The following is a 9,038-nucleotide window of genomic DNA, read 5'->3' as shown; positions in this document are numbered from 1 at the left end:
CTAAAATAGAATCCTTATCTTTGAGCAAATTGTGCAAGCCAAACCTAGCAATAATTAAATAAGCAAAGGGTACCTAAAAAGAATATTATAAAGAACATTTTTCTCATTTAGTAACTAAGCCCCGTTCTAAACAAGGCTGCCCAGCCCGCACTGCCTGTGGCATGGGGGGAAGATGCAGCCATGCATTCACAATGCAATCAGAATTATAAATAATTGTGAATAGGTTTGTAACAAGAATAATTTTAGCTTTTGTGTTTTGAATGTAATCAATGTATGCATGTCAACTTGAATACTAGCATTCAAACGTTCATATGCTGGCTATATTTCAATTGAAAATTATCAATTTTGGGATTTTAAGTTATCCCCCAGATAAATATCATAAATATATTAATTAGGAAGTAAAACTCATCAAAATTGCAATCCAATTCATCAGTGTGAATAATAAGCTTCACAGGAATCAGGAGAATTAAAATATTTGTCTGAAATATTTCCCAAAAATATTCTCAAGATTAGCAGGTTCTCTCCCTCTGACAGTATTGGTCATTGATCTAACTCTCTGCAGCTCTCACTCACATTACTGTCAAATATGCAGATTACAAAATTTTCATCAAAGATTTCATGATCTTCAATTTTTTTGGCCAAGACTGTGAGTTAATTTGGCTATTTTTTGGCTCCAGTGCAGAATTGAGCTCATAATCATACCTATTGTATGATAGGTACAAGTTTCAGCAGGATAGCTTCAACAACTGTCAGCCAGAAGAAAAGATGCAAATCACGAATTTTTATATTGATTCAATACTCCTACCATTGGGTCTAAAAATCGAAAACAAAACTTTATAATACTTGACAGGGAGCTAGGCGACACTTGAGGAATAAATAGGACCTAGAGCAGCCTCTCAGCAGGGAACTAGGCAACACTTGAGGAATAAATAACATCTAGAGCAGCCTCTCAGCAGGGAACTAGGCGACACTTGAGGAATAAATAGGACCTAGAGCAGCCTCTCAGCAGGGAGCTAGGTGACACTTGAGGAATAAATAGGACCTAGAGCAGCCTCTCAGCAGGGAACTAAGCAACACTTGAGGAATAAATAGGACCTAGAGCAGCCTCTCAGCAGGGAGCTAGGTGACACTTGAGGAATAAATAGGACCTAGAGCAGCCTCTCAGCAGGGAACTAAGCAACACTTGAGGAATAAATAGGACCTAGAGCAGTCTCTCAGCAGGGAACTAGGCAACACTTGAGGAATAAATAGGACTTAGAGCAGCCTCTCAGCAGGGAGCTAGGTGACACTGGAGGAATAAATAGGACCTAGAGCAGCCTCTCAGCAGGGAACTAGGCAACACTTGAGGAATAAATATGATCAAGAGCAGCCTCTCAGCAGGGAGCTAGGTGACTCTTGAGGAATAAATAGGACCTAGAGCAGCCTCTCAGCAGGGAGCTAGGTGACACTTGAGGAATAAATAGGACCTACAGCAGCCATTCAGCAGAGAGCTAGGCAACACTTGAATAAATAGGACCTAGAGCAGCCTCTCAGCAGGGAACTAGGCCACACTTGAGGAATAAATAGGACCTACTGCAGCCTCTCAACAGGGAACTAAGCATCACTTGAGGAATTAATAGGACCTACAGTGGCTTGTCAACACTTAAGGAATAATAGGACCTGGAGCAATCTCTCAACAGTTGTATATGGAATAAATGTGACCAGTTATGTAATAGATTTTTTACTAAGCTGTAATTTTGTTGCTGACAGATATTTGATGTGTAAAATTACTGACAAATTATTGTGTTACCAGTTATAGAAAATATTGACCACAAAAAAATTGCATCAAATCCATTGTCACAAAAATTAAGTGAGTGTCATCACATCAGAGGATTTAGAATAGTTCTGCTTTGCACTTCTAAGAAATATTTTGTAATAAAGTATTTGTAAAAATTGTAAGAAATTTTCTATTTTTGAACAAACACTTATACTTAAGTCATAATTCATTCAAAAAATATTCATAATTTTTATTCCATTTATTAATCATTGATCATTCAATCATCATTCATTCCACACTTCTTTTTTGATCATTCATTAATCATTCATTTATTAAACTAGAATTTATTCTGTTAAATTCTGCCATTTGGGGAATTTATGCCATTCATCTCAGTCATACCTGTTTCCCCCACCCACCTGCAGTTAAAATTTCAACTAAAATGTTATTTTTATTTAGAATTGGAACCCTACAGCAAGAGCTTTCTATTAGTGCTAATATATTTGAAATTTGCCCATAGGAAACCTAAAATTATACTTAAAAAAAAGTGCTGAAAATTGGTCCATTTTAGGGACATAATTATATAAAGGAAAAAATTCCTAGCATATTCACTTTTATTTGTACAACTTAAATTCATATGGTAATTTTGTGTATTTTTTTCTCTTTTCAGATACCTATATAATTTTCATTACAATAAAAGAAAATTATTTTTTTTGTGCAGATACCTATAAATGCATTTGTTAGCCTATTAATATTTCTATGAGGGTTGTGGATCAACCAAAATTATACAGAAAGCAAAAAAAACATTGTAAAAGTCATCATAAAAAATCAATGATATAAGTTTTGGGCTTAAAATCTATATCTTGGCAGCGCTGCATGCAAAATTTGCACCCTGGACTCTGCATAGTGGCAGAAGTCATAGAACATTTTCTGTTGCCCTACAGTCTTACAAGTAAACCAGGAAGTATCTTAGATACCAGAATTAAAATACATAAGAAATTGATTAAAGTATTAAGCAGATGAGGAAATTATAAATGATCTGATTCTAAAAATTTTTGGTTTGCCACTATGCTCGAGACAGAGAAGCAGGCTATACAACAGGGTGCAGAAAGTCGGTGAATATCACAAGATCTTTGGCGATGCATCAGCAGCTACATTTATGTCTCCAAAAGATCTTGCCAACAGGCATAGAATATATCTACTCGCAGGGTTGGTGATTTTTTTATTATTTTTTTATTTAGTTGATTTTTTTCAGATTTTTGGTCTTTTTGAAAGGTGTTTTTTCTGTTGCAATTAGCCTACTAACAATAACAGTATATGGATCATAGTGGATGGCTAAAAAGGGCACTTATTGCCTTCAATAATGGCTAAGGTGGTGTTTCCACTTAGGGATTTTTGGGTAAACAATTATTGATAAGTCTATTCATTAGCTTTGTAAAGTTAGCATGGAGCAAGGTAACAAGCTAAATATTGACCATTTAACTGGCTTCAATATACAAAAAACACTTCATGAATGCAGATCTTCTAAACCTTGAAGAGTCGCATAACAGTAACAGATAGGTAGCTGATAGCACAGTGCACAACACTGTCGCGGGGAACCACTAGCATGTACTGACCATGATCGTTGGTCTACTATGTACATTGTGTTGGCAAGATAATCTAACACCAGCCTGGCTGAAGGTGATCATGGTGCAAGTTATGAAGTTTATGAAGTCAATCATGAACAAAATATGCTGAAACCAAAGGTTATTGTAAGGCCATAGTAAATAAACATTTATTGCAAGAAAAGATAATTATTTCAATATAATAAATAACAATAATCGTTCTATTCAATCACACGGAAGATCCACACCCTGCAGCAATTGTTTTTATAATACAGTAATTGTCTCAAATGCTCTATTTAACTTACAGGGGTTATCTTGACGTCTCCAGAGTGGTTCAGATGCTAGCCGCTAAATCACAATGACAAATAGGTATAGATGCGGTTTTCTTTCAATGACAAATTTTCAAGTAAATATTCCACTCTTCCAACAATCGCGATGATTTCATTTGATGAGCCGGGACCGTTACGGGTGATGGGGATTCAAAAGAATCAGCACCGCAGCCAATTAAGTCTATTAAGCTCTCTTAGTATTCAAGAGGTGCAATCTTACATAGAGTTGATTCAATTCTAAATTCAGCACGAAGGATTCAAAAAGAAATAATTCACGTCATCAAAGGACACTTCAGCACCATCTGTCTCTACAGGAGTTGCATTTTTGGTTCGTAGTGAGGCAATCCTTATGATTGATCATTTAGCAACACGTCATTATACTGATCTTAGGCCTTTACGGATGATCTAGCCATCCAAAAGAAAAGTGACAAAAGGAAATGGTAGAAATTCACGTGAAATGACGGTTACCTCATTCGTCTCTTGTCCGGTGCTATCTGACTCCTCCCACTTGTATCCCTCCTCTTTCAAAAACCTATAAGTGACGCCATAATCATCGCACACCGGTGCAGAACACCATAAAATTACTGATTACACATAAATATGAACCTACTAATTATGAATCAACTAATTTGCTATAAATAAAAATCTGAATAATTGAGTATTACAAACAATCCTAATAATTTTTACTTTAACAATTTCAATTAACAAATGTTCTTCATTAGTTGGAGTCTATACCATTACAACACTATCAATACATCTACTAGTTTCATGTCCTATAAATCTACCAGACTTTACCCTCAAAACACACCGACTAGAAGTGACTGTGTGACTGACTGCACTGTTCCCATTAAATTCAGACCAACAAACCAATACAAAACATAAACTGAACAATAACCAAACAAACCACAAACGACTTGAAATGATGGCTTATTTTATGAGAAAAGGATGAGAAGCTAACACTGTTTGAAAAAAACATGTGCACAATTCAAACATTTTATTTCCATTCACTGCATTCAATTATTTTATATATAGTTTTATAACAACAATTTTTTTTTCTAGTTAAATTCACATTTTTGAAGATTGAAATCAAATATTTTAATTAAAATACTCATTAGGGTGGGAAATCTTTCTAATTGCCTAAAAGGTCAATCCAATCTCAACCTCTCAATATACAAGGTGGGGTAGAACTGATTGAGCAGTTTTGAGGCAAAATAAAAGAGTAATGGAGGTACCTACATAAAGAAGAATGTTTATTTTCCTAGAGGTTAGCATAACATACCATTTAGAATACTCATGTTTTGAAAACAATATCCGGAGGATGGGGGCCGTTAGCTGCAACACACTGCTGGAGTCCTTCTCAGAGGGAGTAACCGTGACAGTGAATTCCGATAGCTATGCTGCAATGTTGCAAAATTTCTGGCAGCCCAGGATGGAAAACATTGTTGAAAATGAACCATAGGAAGACATGTGGTTCTAGCAGGATGGGGCTACAGCTCACACAGCCCAAATATAACTCAATGTTTTGAAACGCATGTTTACCAGAGGTCTGGTGTCTCTGAGGGGTGATTTACAGTGGCCTTTGAGGTCACCTGACTTGAGCATTTGCAATTTCTTTCTTTGGGGACATCTAAAAGAAAGTGTGTTCAGAAGTTGCCCTCACACCCTACCACAGCTAAGGGGACGGATTATTGGTTATGGCCATACCTCGCCATATGTGTGAACATGCTGTAGGAAACTTTCGAGAACAACTCCAACAGTGTGATGCAGCTAACAGATACCATCTTCCTGATATTCTTTTCAAAACATAAGTATTTTAAATGGTATGTTATGCTAATCTTGACGAAAATAAACTTTTTTCTTTGTGTAACTCTATTACTCTTTTATTTTGCCTCAAAACTGCTCAATTGGTTCTGCCCCACCCTGTATGAGCTAGCTACCACATTTAAATTGTATATAGTAATCAATATATTACAAATAGCCAAATAGTTTAAGATTGCCTATAGCCAGGATGGAATTCTAATTTCGAATGTTCATATATTATTTTGATCCACCAAAACCACTTTTTCGATCCAACATCGTTATTTGAGGCAAAAAATGAACTTCTTAAAGGCTTAAAACACGTATGCTAACTTGCTCAGTTTCTATTAGTACCTAATCACTTGGAAGTTGCAAGTCTGCACCTTTCACTCAACAATTAAAATTAGACTTATAAAAAGTATTAGTTAGTTGAAAATTTGTCTCTTAAGTTGACCGCAATGAAATAAACTTCATTAAGTAATTATAACTACGCTGCAAAGCAGAGATTTCCATCATGCACACTAAACACGCAATTCAGAGTTCAGACGAACAGAACTACATATCACGTTGGCTAACGAGCTACTGAATTAAATAGGTACCTAGCTTCTTTCCCGCTGCCGGTGTATAATCTAGCGGGTTGTACAATCGTATAATTAATTTGTATACGATTGTATACGAATTAACTAATCATTCGTATACTTAGTGCAAGAGAATGAATAATTATGTTGTTTCTGATCAAACGAACAAAAACTTTTACTGTTTCTGATCAAACGAATGAAAACTTCTGATCAAACGAACAAAAACTTCTGATCAAACGAATGAAAACTTCTGATCAAACGAACGAAAACTTCTGATCAAACGAATGAAAACTTCTGTTCAAACGAACGACAAACATTTTGAAGATAATTCTGAAATCATAACGTCTATTGAATTCTAATACGGATCGTTAATTTTAACATCGTATTTCCAAAAATCAAGTATTGCATTTCTTTTAATTGAAAAACATTCTTTTACATAAAAAACAACGAATTTTTTCTTACAGCTCCTCAGGAATGACGAATGAATGCTCCTCATATTGACAAATGATGATCTTACTCTTATAGCTAAAAATTTTAAATTGAACAATGTTGTCATTTCAAAGACTCCATTGATTACAGAACTTTAGTTTTCGGAAGTGTATTCAAGAAAAGTTTCTGAAATAGTAGGAACATTTCCATTATCATTCTGAAATAGAAGCATCATTTCTGTTCTTATATATAAACAGGATTAATAAAATACCTATCAAATCCATCCAATGTCATTCAATTTGTGATGTATGAAAGACAGTTTCACTTTGATTCCTATGATGCTCATTTTTATCGGTATAAGCTGTAGAATTAAATTAAATTAAAAAATTAAATAAAATTAAATAAAATTAAATTTTACTAAATCAAAATTTATTATTTACCTAATACACTAGATGGTACATGCTGTAGAATTAAATTCTATTAGAAAAATGTTGAATTAAAAATCTGATTATATTTTTTAAAATAAAAATTAATTTTTATTGAATTAAATTGTATTATTAATGCACTATATGGTACATGCTCTATGTTTTATATAATGAAAGTTTCCCATGGTAAACAACGAAAATTTTCTAAGACACAAAACGTTCGAAAACGCGGGATGGCAGACGAAATCATTCAGAATTTTAAGTGAATTAATTAAGATAAATTCAACATAATAGGGCAAAAAATGGAAAAAATTCAAATCTGGAACGTATAAATAGGTTTTTATAATTTAAAAAAACTTTCAATCATTTAAATCTCAGAATGGAATGTGGATCAAGTCTGATTATTGTGAAATCGAACTTGACATGACCAAAAGGGAAGCGTATTCAAGCCTGTGACGCCGCCATGTCAGATATGATCGTGGAAACACGATGTGAATGTACGCCTTGGGAAAAGTTGAAGTTTATCTTGTACTTTTGTGTGATATCAAAAACTTTGTTGGTATTGTCCAATCGTGAGAATTTTTTACGATTCTGGATGTGTTTTCTTTTTATTTTAGAACGTATTCATTGCAAAAACGTGTCCGCTAGCCTACAGATAAACGACTAGTTAACTGTATTAGTCGTTGGCAACACGGGATTGGATTTCAAACCACGCGCGATTTCGGAAGCACGGGAGAGTTTCCAATAAGCTCAGTTTATAAATTTTCATTGCAGTGGAAGGTGGTGTAACGCGGTGGTAGGGTTGGTATTTTGATACGTTCTCTTATTTTGACATGAGAATATATTACCTATACAGCATGGTGCAATTCTATAGGTTATTCAAAAGAACCTGGTCTTATGTCATTTTGAACCGATCAAGGCTTCTTTACAGACCGATCGTAAAACACACCTTCACCGGCAAAAGCTTTCACAATTCTGAAGAAAGGTGAGCTGAATCAGCTGACAGCTACACTGGCCGTGGGTGGGCCTTATTTGAATTTGAATGCATGCATCGATTTGAAATCCTATGAACATAGTATACAAGTCATAGAGCCTAAATTTTCAATATCTATAAAAAAAATTTACGTTTCTGCATGGATTATAATGCTGTTAACATTAACAAACTTTTAATTATCTCTGATGCAAGAAATACTTGCTTAAATAATTTTATTTTCAATATAAGCAACTGGATGCAACAATCGGTTGGCAAGAACCAACATAGCCCTGAACAACACTAATCTCGAATTTTCGATTGTCGTTAATTTCTAAATTAAAATGTATTTAGCCAGTATTTCTTGCATCAGAGATACTGTCAAGTATTTCAATGCTAACAGCATCAAAATCCACGCAGAAATGTAAAATTTTAATAGGTTTTACACTGAAATTTATGCTCCTAGTCCAAAGAACTGAGTTCGATTTCAAATAAAAAATGACTAAATTGAATCCATCGCGCTTTCTGGCACCTTCTCTCACAGCTGATTGCAGTTGCAGTGCATTTTTTTAGCTTAAGTTGCCAATACGAATTTAATGTAGTTTTCCGTTCTGTTGGTACAAAACTTACAAAACAACCTTGAATTATTGATTGCTAATTTCTTGCATTTGGTTAATTTTTATGATTCAAATTAATCATAGAAGTTGTATCTCCATAATTCTATGCTGAATTAATATTACGCATAGAAGCTTCACTTTCACATACAGGCTAGTGAGGCTACAGTGATACAGATGCCAGCACTAGCAGCGACAATCAAATGAACTACTTTATTATCTAGTATCTTTACTAATAATATAATAATATCATATTCTGTTTACGTCCAGTGACTCCAGTCTTGTTAAAGTGTTCCAGCAACATATTTTCTATTACTAATTATTTAAATGTCTTAACTTGTGGTGCAGTAAGAAATAGATATTAAATTGTTTGAATACTAATTTACAAGTTGACGCATCCACACATATACTTACTGATGGCGGGAGATATTGAGAGTAATCCTGGTCCAAAGTGGATATGTAGCCTGTGCAATAACATCATCAAGAGGACACAGTGCTCACTTAGATGCAATGCAAGAGAGCAGCATTGGGTTCATGAG

The sequence above is a fragment of the Hyalella azteca genome, unplaced genomic scaffold (genome assembly GCF_000764305.2).
Source record: "Hyalella azteca isolate HAZT.00-mixed unplaced genomic scaffold, Hazt_2.0.2 contig15439, whole genome shotgun sequence".
In the NCBI taxonomy this organism is placed as follows: domain Eukaryota; kingdom Metazoa; phylum Arthropoda; class Malacostraca; order Amphipoda; family Hyalellidae; genus Hyalella; species Hyalella azteca.
The sequence above is the reverse complement of the archived record's forward strand: the minus strand, read 5'-3'. Positions refer to the sequence as shown.